This window comes from Primulina huaijiensis, chromosome 5 (assembly GCF_012295235.1).
Source record: "Primulina huaijiensis isolate GDHJ02 chromosome 5, ASM1229523v2, whole genome shotgun sequence".
Lineage (NCBI taxonomy): Eukaryota > Viridiplantae > Streptophyta > Magnoliopsida > Lamiales > Gesneriaceae > Primulina > Primulina huaijiensis.
In genome coordinates, this window is record NC_133310.1 from 10,392,418 (window position 1) to 10,411,892 (window position 19,475).

Here is a 19,475-nt window from a genome sequence, read left to right on the forward strand (position 1 = left end):
ACAAAGAAGATCCACCTTACACTTGCACTAGAAAATGTAAGGCATTTTTCTTTGAGAAGACTAAACTTTCCTCAACAAATTGAACAAGCAAAATTGAAAGAAAAATGGTGCTCAAAATTTCGGCCAAAGCCTTGGAGGAGAGAAGGAGTAGTGTTTTTCTTAATGTATGAAAAAGCAAAAGTAAAAAGTTGCATGTGCATGTCATGCCCTTAACTCAAAAGTTTCCTCCAACCCTTCACCTCCCAAGCACGCAATTCTATTTGGACTTGTAACAATTACAGAGCTCATGAACTTTTATTTAAATATCTCAAACACATTTGAGACCATTTAAACTTTACTTGAATTTACTCAAACCCACTATTTAAATATTTATTTCTAATTGGGCTCTACAAGACCCAATATTATTTAATTAATTCAACACTTGAATTAGTTTAATTATTTGGACTCTACTAGGCCCACTAGTATTTAATTAATTCAACACTCTTTTCATTTAATTAAGTCCATAATAATGTTTATAAAAATCACAATTTTCAAATACATTATTTATTTGGTCAACTATTAATTTAGGAACATTTCAACAAATTAAAAAGTTACATTCCCATAATCCTTTCATAGAAGTCATACTTTTATTTAAATTTACACTTATAAACTCCTTTATAAGCCGTTCAACACATTGAACTATTTTACTTCTCAACGGGATCTAGAAAGTTAGCACTTGTGTGGCCCTCAATGTTTCATTGATACAACTAGCCATGGGTTCACATCTCCATGTGATTCGGGACTAAACATGTCCTTACATGAGCATATCCAAATTGCTCCATTCTTACTTATCAACTCCTTGATAATAAGAACGTCAGAACTCAAGTATGATAGTACCCAACCAATCATGTTAAATGCCTAGCAGCATCGCTTACAAGATTCCCTAGGTATCAAATGATAATGCCAACTTGAACCAATCTATTATGGTTAGCATACAGTACGGTCCGTTCATTTCATATACCCCGACCGATTCGAAAACTATTGGTATATCGAGAGTTGTCAATGAATCGATACTATGTGTCATGTCGTAGTTGCATCGATCGTCAAATCTATGAAGCCCCTTTCATAATTACCACCAACACTCTGATCAGAGATTTCATACTACATACACATAGGATATCAATACCCGAAGGTAAGCGGTGAATCCCCGACTACAATGCATAAAATCCTATATGTTTCGACAGAACACCCAACCTTGCCACCTGATGACCCCATATGAGTCGGTAAATTAGTCAAAGTGCAATGCTAGCATATAGAGTCTCAATTTTATCCAGGGTCATAAGGACTAATGGTGTACAACCATTAGTCCTTATAGTCAAAGTGCAATGCTAGCATATAGAGTCTCAATTTTATCCAGGGTCATAAGGACTAATGGTGTACAACCATTCTCAAACTTGACGGCCTATATCCTTCTTAGCGGCGGCTGAATCGACTAAGAACTGTTTAGAATATACAGTATTCCAAATATGAGTTTCATGATACTCATCATATGAGCATCTCATATTCTTTTTACTATTTTTATATTCAAGGACTTTATCTATGCAACTAGAATGAGTATACAGTCAAAGATGTGCCAAAACAATAATTTCAAATATTATTAAAATAAAGATTGTTTATACATAGAGTTTCATTGTGAACTCTCGGCCAACACTTGGCGCGACGAGCACCTACTCTAACAATCTCCCACTTGCACTAGAGCCAACTACCCATATGCTTCAAACCCATCGATTCGTGATGTTTCTCGAATAATGGTCCAGGTAAAGGCTTAGTTAGTGGATCAGCAACATTATCTGCGAAGCCGACTTTGTCAATCGACATTTCTCCTCTTTCCACAATCTCTCGGAGGATGTGGTACTTTCTCAATACGTGTTTGGATTTCTGGTTAGACCTTGGCTCCTTTGCTTGAGCTATAGCTCTCGTGTTGTCACAAAACACCGGGACATGAGCAACTCCATTAGGAATGACACCCAACTCTTGGACGAAATTCCTTATCCAAACAGCCTCCTTTGCTACCGCTGTTGCAGCAATGTATTCTGCCTCAGGGGTGGAATCCGCAGTACTGTCTTGCTTGGAACTATTCCAAGAGACGGCAGCACCATTGAGCATGAATACAAACCCAGAGGTTGACTTCGAGTCATCGATATTGCTTTGGAAGCTAGAGTCGGTATAGCCTTCCGATTTCAGTTCTCCACCCTCATAGACCAAGAACAACTTATTGGACCTTCTCAAATACTTGAGGATGTCTTTCACAGCTTTTCAGTGTGGAAGACCAGGGTTCGATTGATATCTACTCACTACACTTAGTGCGAAAGCAACGTTAGGACATGTAGATATCATCCCATACATGTTGCAACCAATTGCAGATGCATAAGAAATGCTTGTCATCGCCGCTATCTCTGCATCAGGCTTAGGAGACATAGACTTGGATAGGGACACGCCATGACACATTGGTAGATGTCCTCTCTTGGACTCATCCATCGAGAACAGCTTCACGATGGTATCAATGTATGTGGATTGGGTGAGACCAAGCAATCTTCTTGATCTATCTTTATAGATTTGTATTCCCAATACAAAATATGCTTCACCCAAGTCCTGCATCGAGAACTTACTTGCTAATCATATTTTAGTTGATTGCAAAATCTCTACATCATTCCCAATTAGTAGAATGTCATGAACATAAAGTACCAAGAATGTCACAGCACTCCCACTGACCTTCTTATACACACAGGGTCCCTCAAGATTCTTAGCAAAACCAAACTCTTTGATTGTACTATCGAATCTGAGGTTTCAACTCTTAGATTCTTGCTTTAGACCATAAATAGATCTCTGAAGTTTGCATACCATATGCTCACTTCCGATAGATGTAAACCCTTCAGGTTGAGACATTTAAATCTCTTCCTTAATATCCTCATTAAGAAAAGTTGTCTTGACATCCATCTGCCATATCTCATAGTCATACCATGCAGCTATGGCTAGTAATATCCTTATAGACTTGAATATTGCAACTGGAGAAAAGGTTTCCTCAAAGTCAACTTGTGAGGCCCGGGGCCGAAGAGGGCAGGGGGTGATCGCCGGTGCCATGAGGTTGCACGGACAATGAGCGGCTCCTGACAGGCTTCTAGGCGGAGGGAACATGAATGAACCGATCTTACACCAGAAGGAGAGGAATTCCGAGACTGTTCAATGTAATGGACTGTACAGTTGAAGAGGGCTTAAAAGATTTGATATGTACTACTCATACCACGAAGGTGCATATTCATTTCGGTAGCTCATCACATAAGAACTCCAGAGTTATGCGTGCTTGACTTGGGGCAATTCTGGGATAGGTGACCTCCTGGGAATTTTCTTAAGGTGCGTGTGAGTGACGACATAAGCACGCTGAAAAGACTCGTCTTGGTACAGTGAGGACAGTCGTCAAATCTGGGGCGTTACAGTTGGTATCAGAGCCGACCTTTTCTAGTACGGTGTGGGTTCGGTGACGAACCAAGCGGAAGCTGGTGGGCATGTGAGGCCCGGGGCCGAAGAGGGCGGGGGATGATCGCCGGTGCCATGATGTTGCACGGACAATGTGCGGCTCCTGGCAGGCTTCTAGGCGGAGGGAACATGAATGAACCGATCTTACACCGGAAGGAGAGGGATTCCAAGACTGTTCAATGTAATGGACTGTACAGTTGAAGAGGGCTTAAAAGATTTGATATGTACTACTCATACCACGAAGGTGCATCTTCTTTTCGGTAGCTCATGACAAAAGAACTCCGGAGTTAAGCGTGCTTGACTTGGGGCAATTCTGGGATGGGTGACCTCCTTAGAAGTTTCTTAGGGTGCGTGTGAGTGAGGACATAAGCACGCTGGAAAGACTCGTCTTGGTACAGTGAGGACAATCGTCAAATCTGGGGCGTTACATAACTCCTTGTCTTTGAGTATATCCTTTTGCCGCCAATCGCGCCTTGAATGTCAATACCTTCACATCCGCCCCAAGTTTCCTCTTTTAAATCCATTTACACCCTATGGGAATAGTTCCCTCATGTGGATCCACAAGATTCCACATTTGGTTCGAATGCATGGAATTCATCTCAGATTCCATAGCTTCAAGCCATTTGGATGAATTCGCATCAAATAACGCTTCCTTGAAGATCCTTGGATCACATCCATGGTTACGCTCATCATGGCCCTCTTCAAGAAGCAGACCATACCTCATAGGTGGTCTCGAGACTCTCTCGGATCTTCTAGGAGCTTGTATCTCCTCTCTTGGCTCTTCGGGTGTGGGTTCTACAATTGTGGGTGTCTCTCGAACCTCTTCGAGTTCTATCATCTCTAATTTTCTATCCAATAGAAACTCCTTTTCCAAAAAGGTTGCATTCCTAGAAACAAACACCTTTGTCTCTTGGGGATGATAGAAATAATATCCAACTGAATGCCTTGGATATCCAACAAAGTAACATAAAATAGATCAACTATCCAATTTATCTCCCACTACCTGCTTCACATAAGCAGGGCATTTCCATATTCTAAGGTAAGAATATTTGGGAGGCTTACCCATCCATATCTCATATGGTGTCTTATCAACTGCCTTTGAATGGACATTTTTCAACAACAGTCCCGCTGTCTCAAGCGCATATCCTCAAAAGGATGGCGGAAACTCCTTGAACCCCATCATAGACCGAACCATGTCCGTCAAAGTCCGGTTACGACGCTCCGAAACACCATTCAACTGCGGTGTAGCGGGCAGAGTCCACTGCGAGAGAATCCTATTCTCCCTAAGATACTCTTGCAACTCGGCACTCAAGTACATACCATCTCGATCCGATCGAAGTGACTTGATGCTTCATCCCAATTGTTTCTCTACTTCATTTCTGAATTCTTTGAACTTTTCAAAGGCTTCAGATTTGTATTTCACCAAATACACATACCCATACATCGAAAAGTCATCGGAAAAGGTGATGAAGTAGGCATGTCCATGCTTAGTGGTAATGCTAAGCGGACCGCACACATCGGTATGGATCAAATCAAATAACCCTTTGGCTCGCTCCACTTGGCCATTAAAGGGAATTTTGGTCATTTTTCCTTTTAGACAGGATTCACAAGTCGTGAGAGAAGTAATATCGAACATATCAAACATGCCCACTCCCACTAGTTTGTTCATCCTTCTTAGGGAAATATGTCCTAATCGAGCATGCCATAGTTGTGGCGTATTAAGAGTATCTTGCTTTCGCTTGTTTGTTGTTGTTATTGCTTGGACATTTTTTAGTGGAATATCTTTCAATTTTAAGTTATATAGATCGTTTTCAAGTTCTCCAGTACCTATTAAACATTCATTTTTGTAAATGTTGAAAACACCTTTGCTAAATAAACAAGAATATCCATCTTTATTAAGCATAGAAATGGAAACAATGTTTTTCACCAACTCAGGTACAAACAAAACATCTCTCAAAATCAACTTAAAATCATTGTTCAATAACAAGTAAACATCTCCCACGGCCTTCGCAGCAACTCTTGCTCCATTGCCCATCCTCAAGAAGGTCTCACCTTCCCTGAGCCTCCTACTTATTCCCATCACCTGTAAATCATTACAGAGATGTGAGCCACAGCCGGTATCAAATACCAAAGAATTAGAGTTAATTGAAATGTTTACTTCAATATAGAACATATCGTTTCCGTAACTCTTCTAGGCAAGATATTCTCTGCAGTTACGCCTCCAATGTCCAGGTTTCTTGCAGTGATGACATATGTCAACAGTCTTGTTAGTTTTAACTGGTGTAGCTGCCACAGCGGGACTCGGAGCTTGCCTCTTCAAGGGCACATTCTTCTTGGGACGTTGAAAAAAACTCTTCTTTCCCTTCCCATGTGGACCAGTCTTCGCACCAGATGAAGAACCCACATAAAGAATCGACTTCTCTTTCTTGATGGTAGCTTCAAACGTAACAAGCATGTTCACCTACTCCTCAAGGGTAGGCTCCAGCTTGTTCATGTTGAAATTCACCACAAAAGGATCAAATGAGCTAGGCAGCAAAAAGAGCTACACATCAGTGGTCAACTCCGAAGGCAACATAAGATCCATGCCAACGAGCTTGTTCACAAGCCCAATCATCTCAGGCCATGCTCATGGACCGAGGCCCCATTTTGCATGCGCAAAGTGATCAGCTCCTTGACGGTAGCATGCCTAAGAGGTCGAGTCTGCTCACCAAAGAGCTCCTTGAGATGCAAATGAATGTCAGCAGCACTCTTTGCATCCTCAAAACGCCTCTGCAGCACATCATTCATATAAGCCTGCATATAACACCTGGCTTTCAAGTCATGGTCACACCATTTCTTGTAAGTCTGCAATTCCTCAGAAGTGCAGTCAGTCGGAGCCTCAACAGGGGGCGACTCAGTCAGTGTATATGCTATCTTTTTCGAATTCAAGACGATTTTCAGATTTTTTAGCCAATTGAGGTAATTTGGTCCGGTTAATATGTGTTTGTCAAGTATTGCAGATAATGGGTTGCGAATCGAAGACATTTTCAAATTTGTACTGAAATGTAAAACAGAAAAATGTTAATGACTATTTTAAAATATTTAGTAAGATATAAAGTATGGACTTTTACTTTATAAATATTTACTCCCACTATTTTGACATCTTTCACTACCCTTTAGTGAAAACGGGAAACTCCTTTCCTCAATAGATACGTAAGGTCCAATTAGCAAATTATGATCCCGAATAATATTAGCCAATCATAATTCCAAAAAGGTAGTTTCTAATTGCATCTCAATGCAACCCTCTACGTAAACTTTTGTCTCACGTTTGATTAGGACCCAATAATATGACGTCGTTCATCTTTACGTGTCAAGCCTTACCCATCGACGTTGAACCTTAATGGAAGGTCGCCATGAGTTCCCTCAATAATATGAGCCGAAATCATGGGAGTTCTACGTAGTTCACATCACAATGTCAATGGATGTCACAGCTTTCCGGTGTCCAGGGCCCACCCAATAATATGAGCCAAGCCCCGAACACGGGTAGTGTTCATCATGCACCCATTGTCGATGGAAGACATGGAAATTATAAACACCTTTATAATTCATCTTTTCAGGTTTGATATTAATTTTGAATCTATCAAAATGAGGGTTTTTAATTTTGAAAGGTCTCATAATTAATTTTATTCAAAAGCTCATCATGCTTGATCGTATGTTTGCCGGATTCATGCAACTTTTTTATTATCATAATAATAACGCACATACTCATTATTTGTAACATATCATGCATATATTATAAACAGTAAACTAAACAAGGATGATCAATCGTCCCAAAACTAATGGTCCGTTTGAGCTAAACACGAACCTAGGTCCAATCATAGGGAAATGCATGGGATGCAAATGCAACTATTACATAAGCCTCTAATATTTACATGTATTCGATCTTCATAATCATCAAGGCCACCATCTTCCAATTTTGATTTTCTACTATACTAATATTTACAATTAAATATCCATGGAAAATAGGGATACATCTCATGAGATGGGAACGGGCCATAAACCAAGCCCACTTGTAAATTTGTAATTATTACAATCATTCAACACAAAATATCCTAGCATACACCTAGCAAATTGGGCTTGAGCTTTTTATCATCCTTCATGCATAATATCACATAACATACACCATCAATTAATAATCACAATATTCAATTGATCCAATATTATATATCTTGATCCAATCACTAACCGCCACGATTATAAACTAAATTAACAAAGTATACAAACACATTTGTCTACTTTCTAATTAATTTATTTATAACCTAATTTTTGTAAATCACCATTTACTATAAATAATAAGAGTCCAACGCCAATTATTTATTTCATGAGAAAATATTTACAACTTTTGTAAATTTAAACTTAAGGGCCCAAAAAAAAAATTTCACCAAAAACATTTTGGCTCATTTAAATTTCACATATATATTAGCCATCTAATGATCCGACAACTTCAAGCCCATGACACTTTGATAATCCAAAAAAATTTTGGAAACCCTAGTCGTCATCGCCGTCGCCGGAATCCGGCCAACACAAATTATTTTTTTTTATTTTTGAAGGGGCTGTTCGGGTTGCACTTGTTGCCTGAAATGGGCAGCCCACGATCGCCCCAAACCAGCCTCGATTTTTGTTGCAAAAATTTATCTCATGCGGTTAGAAATTGTCCTCAATATAATATCATGTATATGCTACACAAAATAGTAAACATAGCTCATGATACCACTTGAAAGGGGATCGATTAAGGTGTCCAGAAACGCAGCGGAAGTTTCAAAAATATTTTCATACAAAAAAACCGAGCACCTCAACCATTATGATGTGTAGCAAATACAATAAAATACACAAATGTCATACATAGGGTGTTTTAGAAAAATATACATATCAATCACAATGGATTGATGATGGCTCTAACCTAGTTGTCAAACAACTAAGCTCTTCAATGGCAAGACTAATCTTCAAGCTTCCAATGAGCACTCCTTGCTCAAAAATTAAGCCCACCACCAACAAGAAAGATCCACCTTACACTTGCACTAGAAAATGTAAGTCATTTTTCTTTGACAAAGACTAAGCTTTCCTCAACAAATTGAAGAAGCAAAATTGAAAGAAAAATGGTGCTCAAAATTTTGGCCAAAGCTTTGGAGGAGAGAGGGAGGAGTGTTTTTCTTGGTGTATGAAAAAGCAAAAATAAAAAGTTGCATGTGCATGTCATGCCATTAACTCAAAAGTTGCCTCCATCTTTTCACCTCCCAAGCATGCAATTCTATTTGGGCTTGTAACAATTACAAAGCTCATGGACTTTTATTTAAATATCTCAAACACATTTGAGACCATTTAAACTTTACTTGAATTTACTCAAGCCCACTAGTTAAATAATTATTTCTAATTGGGCTCTACAAGACCCAATATTATTTAATTAATTCAACATTTTAGTTAATTTAATTATTTGAACCCTACTAGGCCCACTAGTGTTTAATTAATTCAACACTTGAATTAATTTAATTTAGATCAAAATAATATTTATGAAAATCACAATTTTCAAATACATTATTTATTTGGATTTTTTTTAATTTAGGAACACTTCCACAAATTAAAAGTTACATTCTCATAATTCTTTTATTGAAGTCATACTTCTATTTATATTTACTCTAATAAACTCCTTTATAAGTCGTTCAACACATTGAACTATTTTACTTCTCAACGGGATCTAGAAAGTTAGCACTTGTGTGGCCCTCAATGATTCATTGATACAAATAGCCGTGGGTTCCAATCTCCATGTGATTCGGGACTAAACATGTCCTTAAATATAAGCATACCACAGTTGCTCCATTCTTACTTATCAACTCCTTGATAATAAGAATGTCAGAACTCAAGTCTGATAGTACCCATTCAATCATGTTAAACGCCTAGCAGCATCGCTTACATGATTCACTAGGTATCAAATGATAGTGCCTGCTTGAACCAATCTATTATGGTTAGCGTAAAGTACGGTCCCTTCATCTCATATATCCCGACCGATTCGACAATTATTGGTATATCGAGACTTGTCAATGAATCGATACTGTGTGTCATGTCGTAGTTGCACCGATGGTGTAGTTGTTGTCACTTTGATTGTTGCACTCCCAAGAGAAGGTTGTCCACAAGTAGTATAATTCGGTGAGTCCGATATCGTATCCACAGGGAAGCTAAGGTAATTACAAGTCCACTACAATGTCTTTTTATTTTGTTTTTGTTTTTGTTTCTTTTTAATTTTAATTGTTTGAATATTTAATGGGTAAATTTTAATTTAAGTAGTTGAGATTAAAGGATCCACTCTTGGTATTTTAATAAAGTTAACATTAACGAACAATATTGAAATCCACTTAATAAAATGGTTCCAATATATTAAATAATCATATTTATATTATGTTATAAATTATTATCTTATAAGTATATAATATATACCAAAACTTATAAATGTGGTCAACTATTTATTGTGCTATATATATTTGTAAACACTAAATCAAGGTTCCCACTTTAAATGGTTGGTAAAACCAAACTAACATTTAAATGGTTCCAAGAATTTAATATTATAATATATTTATATATAATAAATCAAGGCATCCACTTTAAATGGTTGGTAATACCAAACTAACATTTAAATGGTTCCAAGAATTTAGTGTAACATATAGCAACAATAAATCAAAACTCCCACTTATAAGTAGGGTATAAAAATGCTTAAATAAATAAATATAACATAAACAATAAATAATGATTAAATAATATAAAACATAGATTCTTACCTTTTAATAACCTTATTATCATGCCAAGAGTTTCACCTTATCATCTCAACTTTAGGAAGTTAGCTATTCATTATTCAAAGTGTAAAACTTTGAATATGAAATTAACATGCTAATTGTATTTAAATGAAGAAATAATGGAAAAATATAGAGAGAAATATTATGAACTCAAAGGTTTGTTCATAGAATGAGGGATATCCCAATACATTACAATGCACCCTATTTATAGCCAAATTTGGGGAGACAACAACAAATAAAATATTAATTTTTTACACATAAGTCTTCATTGGTGTTCCAAGATATTATATTATATTACACATCACTTTTGAAAATCTTCTTCTCCAAATTTGCATCTTCACATAAAAAAAACATGTGGATAATTGAGTTGTCTAGTTGTGGTATTTTTTTCAAACCATTTGACCAAGTAATTTGAGAGATATGGTCAAAATACTAGAGCATGGTAAAACTGCCACTCCTTTAGTAACTTTATTTGTTGCTTAATTTGATCCCAATTGCGAGAGGATTTTTATCTAATGCTTGTCAACAATATTGTAGATATTATAATCAACTTTCTACAGGTCCAAGAATCATTTTAATCCCATTTGCAATGCCAAATTTATTCTTGTTTTATCGAACCTATAAAAAATAGTAAAAACTTGTAATTACACAACAACTTATATTTTATACAATTTATTATAAAACATATAATATTTAAACATTTAATAAAACAAAAACTATATAATTATATTATAAAACATTTAATTAATGTACAATTTTTATGTTTATCACACCTCCCAACCAGCTTATTGCTAGTCCCTAGCAATTTAAACGTTAATAGCAATACAAAACATATTGATTAATTTAAATAGAAATGTAATCAAAACTATCTAAGTGTTTAAATTAAATTTGAAAACTGTCAAAGTTATATCAAGATCATCATAATTATAATTTATGAAATAATTTGAGATGATCAATTCAAAGCTTATTTCAGGTAGTTAAATGTACACGGCCTTCAGAAATTCCTAGTAAGAGTCTCAACTCCATATCCTCACAGGTTAATAAATGTTTCAATTTATGGCAACGATTTCTCTCATGGAGTTGGAATACAGATAAATGCTCAGAAAAATGGTTTACAGAATGCAGACAGACAAACGAGCCAAACTAATCAAAAGATAGAAAATCCATTGATTCAAAATCTAGTTGTTCTTATTATATATTTTTTCCTGATTTTTTTTTTTCATTACATCATGGAATCAGACTAAGTTTATGCTTCTTGACCACATATTTATTTAATTTGTACAATAAATTTCTCTCTTTCTTTTTTTTTCTGAGAGATAAATGGGTCGTAGCATATAACTTAAAAATTACATAGATCTTCAACATCTTTCTTTTTGTTTTTTTTTCTCTTTTTTTTTCTTCAGGAAATATCATTTTTTTTTTCAAAATAAGAACTCAAGATCTAAACAATAGATAGTCTCTCTCATGATCAATAAAGGCTCGAAAGCTGTTTTCTCAGTCCTCTCCACTCACTCACAAAATATGTGTGAATTTAAAATTTTAGGCACTCTTATAAGGTATATCTTGGGCCATATACTTTAATACCTGATTTTATCACAATGGTTAATCACTCAAAAAGATTTCATAAATCATATTTTTATATTGATCAGAATATTAAAATTGACTTTTTTTTTCAAATAAAAATTTAAACATTCTTAAATAGATTAATGCATGTTCTAATTTAAATCTTTCAAACATGTAATGTATGACATTTTTGCAAAAATTACTAAGATACAAACAATAAACATGATTTTATTTTAAAATAATATATATATTTTTTTATTTTTTTTATTTTTTTAATTTTTTTTATAAGTTTGTTCTCCCCCCAATCAGAATATGACATTGTCCCTAATGTCAAAATAACTATTAATAAAGAGTACATAATGAAAGAGATATCACCTGGAATTTTATTGAAGATAACAAACTGAAACAAACGCAAACCAATCCACGACTTTTGAATCAATGATCCAACTTCCTTTTCTTATTGCTTGATTGCGACCAATTGATCTTTGTTATCATCGGATCAGGCTTATGAACAAAAGCTTCCAAATCATCAATTAATTGGTCGGCAGTCGAAGCACAGATGAGCATCCGTCGTGAATTTTCTGAAATGAAATTCTGTTCCACAGCTTTATCAAGAAATGTCAACAAACTGTCATAATAATTATTGATATTCAACAAGCCCACAGGTTTATTATGGATATTAAGTTGTGCCCAAGAAACAGTGTGAAAAATTTCTTCTAATGTACCAAAACCACCTGGTAGTGCGATAAAAGCATCAGAATTTTCAATCATTTTTGTGATTCTTTCATACATAGAAGAAACTTTTAATTCCTCACCAATCGTAACACCTGTAATATTTCCTTCAGCTAAAGCTGTAGGAATAATACCCAAAACCTGACTACCTCCAAGATGAGCAGATGTTGAAACAGATCCCATTAACCCAATATTACCTCCCCCATATACCAAGTGAATTTTTCTCTCAGCCAATATCTTTCCAAGATTATTCGCTGCTTCTACAAACACTTCATTTTTTCCAGGACTCGACCCACAAAATACACAAATATTTTTCAATGATTGTGCAGAGGTTCCAGCCATGTTTTTTTACTTTCTTCTTTTTTTTTCTGCGAAAATAGAGAGAAAGATGAGAGATTTTATAGGGATAATATGTTATCAGGACAAAACTATGGGTCACAGTTGTAAACAGAATAAACAGTAAAAACAATAATGACACACATGCATGTAAACAGTAGTGTGATTGTGGCTCACAATTTTCCTCTGGTTTTACGTCCAGAAACGGCTTCAACGCCTTCTATGAGTCGAGGATATGCTTCCCATCCAATTTTCTTATAAATTGGCAAACAGGGTCTTTTTTAGTCGGATTCCCAAGACTATGACGCTCATCTTGGAATTGTTTCCATAAACGGAGAAGTTCAATATGCACATGTCCACTAGAATGCGTCTCAAGAGTCAATAAGATGTTATCTAAAGACTCCTTACTCAGCCCATTCTTAATGAAACCAATTTTATCTTCTCTGTTATTGGAAACACATCCCAAAGATCTGCATCGTTTGTCACAAGTCCATCTTGCACACTTATGACAAACCCCTAAACTTTTGGCCCTTCGTTTTTTCGCATAAGTGCTTTTTCCTAATCCAGGCAAATACCGAATGAGCAATGATTGTGGAACTTCTCCTCCTAATCGGACCTTAGCTTCTATTACAAGACGAATATCTTCTGGAATTCCTTTTTGCATTAGCAATCTCAATCTTTCACACCTTCCTGCATAAATTTTTCTTAGAACATTTTCAGAAACAGAGGGAAAATATTTACAAATTTTTGAGAGAATTTCATCCATTTTGAAAAGAAAAGAAATGATTTTTTTTTTTTTTTTATCAGCAATTATGGGAAACTGATTAAACCGACTATGAGAGTCACGGAGTACCGTTATCCGCCATTTAACCGGGAAAATAAAAAGATTAAGGAAACCTGAAATAAAAACAAACAAAATTAAATGCAACACAAAAAAAATCAAGGATCGGAAAGGGAAATAAACTCTTCTTGAAAAATTTCATTTTCTAAAAATGGTTTAAGCCTTTGTCCATTTACTTTAAAAACATCACCATTTTTAGGATTTTCAATATCCACAGCTCCATAAGTATACACATGCTTTACAACATATGGGCCTGTCCATCTTGATCGTAATTTTCCTGGGAATATGTGAAGTCGAGAATTATAAAGCAAAACTTTTTTACCAATCTCAAAAGATTTTCTAAGAATTGTTTTATCATGAAATGATTTGATTTTTGCTTTATAAATCCTTGAATTCTCATACGCGTCATTTCTGAGTTCATCAAGTTCATTAAGTTGCAATTTACGCAATTTGTTGGCATCATCCATGCTTGAATTTAAAGTTTTGATCGCCCAATAAGCTTTATGTTCCAATTCCACAGGCAAATGACAATGTTTTCCATAAACCAACCTATAGGGAGACATATTCAATGATGTTTTAAAAGCTGTTCGATATGCCCAAAGTGCATCATTAAGTCGCAGAGACCAATCTTTTCTATTTGAGTTAACAGTTTTTTCCAAAATTTGCTTTATCTCCCTATTAGCTAATTCAACTTGTCCATTTGTTTGAGGATGATAAGGAGTAGTTACTTTGTGAGTAATACCATATTTTTTCATTAATGAAGCAAATGGTTTATTAACAAAGTGAGTTCCCCCATCACTTATCATGGCTCGAGGAATTCCAAATCTACTAAAAATATTTTCTTTTAAAAATTTGATGGCGATTTTATGATCATTTGTTTGACATGGAATTGCCTCTATCCATTTGGAAACATAATCAACTGCAACTAAAATATACAAGTATGCAAACGACGGTGGAAAAGGTCCCATAAAATCTATTCCCCCACAATCAAAGATTTCAATTTCAATAATATGATTCAAAGGCATCATGTTTTTTTTTTTTATCGCACCAAATTTTTGACAATTTTCACAAATCTTGCATATTTCGTGGGTGTCTTTAAACAAAGTGGGCCAATAAAATCCACACTGTAGGATTTTTGCAGCTGTTTTCTTTGAAGAAAAATGTCCTCCGCATGCTTCTGAATGACAAAATTTAATGACACTACATACCTCATTGTCGGGTATGCAACGTCGAAAAATTTGATCCGCACAATCCCTCAACCGCTCCGGATCATCCCAATAAAAGTTTTTTACATCATTCAAAAATTTTCTTTTATCTTGAGAACTCCATTGCGGTGGAATTTTTCCTGTCACAAGAAAATTTACTATGTTAGCAAACCAAGGTGTAGTAGTAACTGAAAATAGATGTTCATCAGGAAAATTATCGTTAATTGGTGTCATTTCACAAGATGATTCTGTTACTAGTCTTGATAAATGATCGGCTACGACATTCTCGGTTCCTTTTTTATCTTTGATCACAATGTCAAATTCTTGGAACAACAAAATCTATCGTATCAGTCGTGGCTTTGCATCCTGTTTGGTCAACAAATATCTAATAGCAGAATGATCAGTAAACACAATAGTCGTTGATCCAATCAAATAAGAACGAAATTTATCTAATGCAAATATTACAGCAAGTAGTTCTTTTTCTGTTGTGGAGTAATTCATTTGAGCATTGTTTAAAGTTCTACTTGCATAATATATCACATAAGGCTTACCGTTTCTTCTTTGACCCAATACTGCACCGACTGCATAATCACTCGCATCGCACATGATTTCAAATGGAAAAGACTAATCAGAAGGTTGCATGATAGGAGCTGATGTTAAATGTCGAAAGATTTTATCAAAAGCATTTTGACATTCTTGAGTCCACTCAAATGCAGTGTCTTTTGTTAAGAGGTTACAAATGGGTTTAGAGATTAAACTAAAGTCCTTTATAAACCTCCTATAAAATCCAGCATGTACCAAGAATGAGCGAATTACTTTATTGGTTTTTGGAGGGGGTAAATTGGCAATGACATCAACTTTTCCTTTATCAACTTCAATTCCATGAGATGACACGACATGTCCCAAAACAATTCCAGAAGTAATCATGTAATGACATTTTTCCCAATTTAAAATAAGACCTTTTTCCTCGTATTTTTTTAAAATTTTTCCAAATTTTCAAGACAATTATCAAATGTATTCCCCAAGACAGTTAAATCATCTATGAAAATTTCCAAACAATTTTCAACCATGTTGCAAAAAATGCTTAGCATACATCTTTGAAATGTTGCTGGGGCATTGCATAATCCAAATGGCATCCTTCTAAATGCAAATGTTCCAAAAGGACATGTGAATGTAGTTTTATCTTGATCTCCGAGTGCAATGGAAAGTTGATAATAACCTGAATATCCATCAAGAAAACAGTAGTATGGATGACCTGCTACTCTTTCTAAAATTTGAACCAAAAATGGTAATGGAAAATGATCTTTTCTAGTGGCGTCATTAAATTTTCTATAATCAATACACATCAGCCAACTAGATGGGACTCTACTTGTTAACAATTCACCTTTTTCATTTTTTATCTCTGCGATGCCAGATTTTTTCGGAACTACTTGTGTTGGGCTTACCCACTTACTATCAGTAATAGGGTAGATAATCCCAACATCAAGTAGTTTGAGAACTTCAGTTTTCACAACATCTTTCATGTGTGGATTTAATCTCCTTTGTGGTTGTTGAGATGTTTTTGCATTTTCTTCTAAGTGAATTTTGTGAGTTCAAATTAGTGGATTAATGTCCTTGAGATCTTTTAGTGTCCAACCAATTGCATTTTTATGTCTTTTAAGAATATCAACTAATTTACCTTCTTCATCACTTGCTAGTTTGGAAGAAATTACCACCGGATATGTTTCATCTTCTCCAAGAAATGCATACTTCAATTCTTCTGGCAAGGGTTTTAACTCCAATATGGGTGGTTCGTCTTTGTTCTCATATTTCGCCTTAAATTCTTTTTCTTATCCTGGTAACGAGTGATACCTGATAAAATCATCAATATCAATTTCAATATTTTCTTTAACAGTTTCAATTGAACAAATATCTAATTGATAACGAGTACTCCCTTCTTGAATGTTTTCTTCCACAAGAGTTTCAATAAGATTTTCATCTTAACTTTCATCTCCTTTGTCATGTGGTTGCTTACAAAGATTAAACACATTAAGCTCCAAGGTCATGTGATCAAAGGACAACTGCATTATTCCATTCCTGCAATTTATAAGAGCATTAGAAGTTGCTAAAAATGGACGACCTAAAATTACAGGAATTGCATTACAAGTTTCGATAGGTTGTGTATCTAAAACTATGAAATCGACAGGATATACGAAGTTATCAACTTGGACCAACACGTCTTCTACCATACCTCTTGGCACTTTAACAGATCTATCAGCAAGTAAAAGTGTTACCGAAGTAGGTTTTAACTCGCCTAGTTTGAGTTCTTGATAAATTGAATATGGAAGTAAATTCACACTAGCTCCAAGATCAAGCAAGGCTTTTTTAATCTTTCGTTCTCCAATAATACAAGAAATAGGAGGACTACCAGGGTCTTTGTATTTCAAAGCATTATTATTTTGAATGATTGCACTTACTTGTTCGGCTAAAGATGCTTTCTTTTTCACATTCAATTTTCTTTTCACAGTGCACAAGTCTTTCAAAAATTTGGCATATGATGGTACCTGTTTTATTGCATCTAATAAAGGAATATTAACTTTTACTTGTTTAAAAATATCATATATATCAGAATTCAAATTTGATTTTTTTGTATTTTTCAATGCATGAGGGAATGGTGGTGACACTGTCTGTTGAACCTCCTCTTCGCAAGTTATGGGTTCCACTTCCTTACCCTTTGGAGTTGATTTACCAACATCTTCACAAGGTTCAAGAATGGATTTTTCCACAACCTTACCACTTCGAAGGGTAATAACAGATTTCTCCTGATCCATCGGTTGAGTTCCAGAAGTTCCAGTTTGTGATTGATGATCCTTGGGATTAGGCAGAGGTTGTGAAGGAAATTTACCTTTTTCATGAACATTAAGTGCAGATGCAAATTTAGCAAGAGTATCTTTCAAATCTGTTATGGTTTGAGTACTTTGAGTATTGATAGACTCTTGCTTTGCAATGAAAGAATTCAATATATCTTCCAAATTCCTTTTAGGTGGAGGAACATAAGGTGCATAATTTTGAAAATTTTGTTGATTTTGGAAATGTGGTTGTGAAAATTGTGCAGCATTATCATTTCTCCAACTAAAATTTGGATGATTTCGCCAACCTGGATTGTAACTTTGAGAAAATGGTTCAAAATTTGGCCTTTTGAGATTGTTTAAAACATTGGCTTGTTCATGGAGACATTCTTTAAAAGAAAGCAAAGTGGGACAATCTTTTGTAGAATGATCACTTGTATCACAGATGTGACATCCAATTTCTTGAACAGATTTTAATTGACCATTCTTTTTCATTTCAAATGCCTCAACTTTTCTAGCCAAAGAGGTAAATCTAGCTTGAAGATCATGTTCATCTTTGAGAGTGTACATACCTCCACCAGATGTAGGAGATTGAATCTTGTTTGATGGTTCGATTGTACCTATAGTGTCCCAATTTTGAGCATTTTCAGCTAATGAATCGAGATACTCAATTGCCTCATTTGGATCTTTATCTTCAAATGTTCCATTACACATAAATTCAACCATTTGCCTATCTTTAGGTGTTAAGCCTTCATAAAATTGAGAAACAACTCTCCAAATTTCAAAACCATGATGTGGACAAAGATTAAGCAATTCTTTATATCTATCCCAACACTGATAAAAAGTTTCTCCTTGTTTTTGAGTGAAAGTGATGATTTGCCTTTTGAAAGAATTTGTTCTATGAGATGGAAAAAACTTTTTCAAAAATTGTTGTTGCAATTCATCCCAAGTTCGAATGGATCCCGATCTAAGATTTTGTAGCCAAGTTTTAGCTTTATCTTTTAAAGAAAAAGGAAAAAGCTTAAGTCGAATGGTGTTCATGCTACAATTTAGATCATTATATGTGTTGCACACTTCTTCAAACTCTCGTAAATGCATGTATGGATTTTCAGAATCTAAGCCATGAAAATTGGGTAAAAGTTGGATAATACCAGGCTTAAAATTGAAATGAGATGCATCGGGGGGAAAAACTAGACATGAAGGTGCACTAGTACGTGTATGATTCATGTGATCTCTAAGTGTTCTTCGTCTATCATGATCATGTTGAGATTGAATTTCATCTTCATTTTCTTGGATGGGTTCTTCTGCCATGTTTTATAAAAATAAAGGGTTATTTCGAATGAGTCGACCACTAAGTGTACGTGACCAAATGCTCATGCAAAAGAATAAAAACACACAAAAGCAATAAAAATTCAAATAAAGAAAAATAAACTATAAACAAAATTAAATAGACTTGAAATTAAATTATACTTCCCCGTCAACGGCGCCAAAAACTTGTTATCACTTTGATGTCCCAAGGGCAGGTTGTCTACAAGTAGTATAATTCGGTGAGTCCGATATCGTATCCACAGGGAAGCTAAGGTAATTACAAGTCCACTACAATGTCTTTTTTTGTTTCTTTTTAATTTTAATTGTT